Here is a 309-nt window from a genome sequence, read left to right on the forward strand (position 1 = left end):
ATTTGATTATGTTTATCCGCAGTTAGTTACACGAATTCAAACATAGAGCTTTAATAAGTTGTACTTATGCAAAGTTTACATGAATTTTATATAATATGCATCAATAAACAGTATTTCAAGTATAAAAAATGGTTTTTAGAATATTTTGGCAAATACTTTATAATATAGTATATATATAGATTACAACCGGTTACCTTTTGTTTAGGCACTTGGGTTTTTTTTTTTTAATTTATACAGACCCTTAAACATATCATTTTAAAATACGATTCTTAAACCATTAAGTAAAGCAAAATACATTGTTGTTGTTTT

The sequence above is a fragment of the Cynara cardunculus genome, assembly GCF_001531365.2.
Source record: "Cynara cardunculus var. scolymus isolate 2C chromosome LG 6, CcrdV1, whole genome shotgun sequence".
Lineage (NCBI taxonomy): Eukaryota > Viridiplantae > Streptophyta > Magnoliopsida > Asterales > Asteraceae > Cynara > Cynara cardunculus.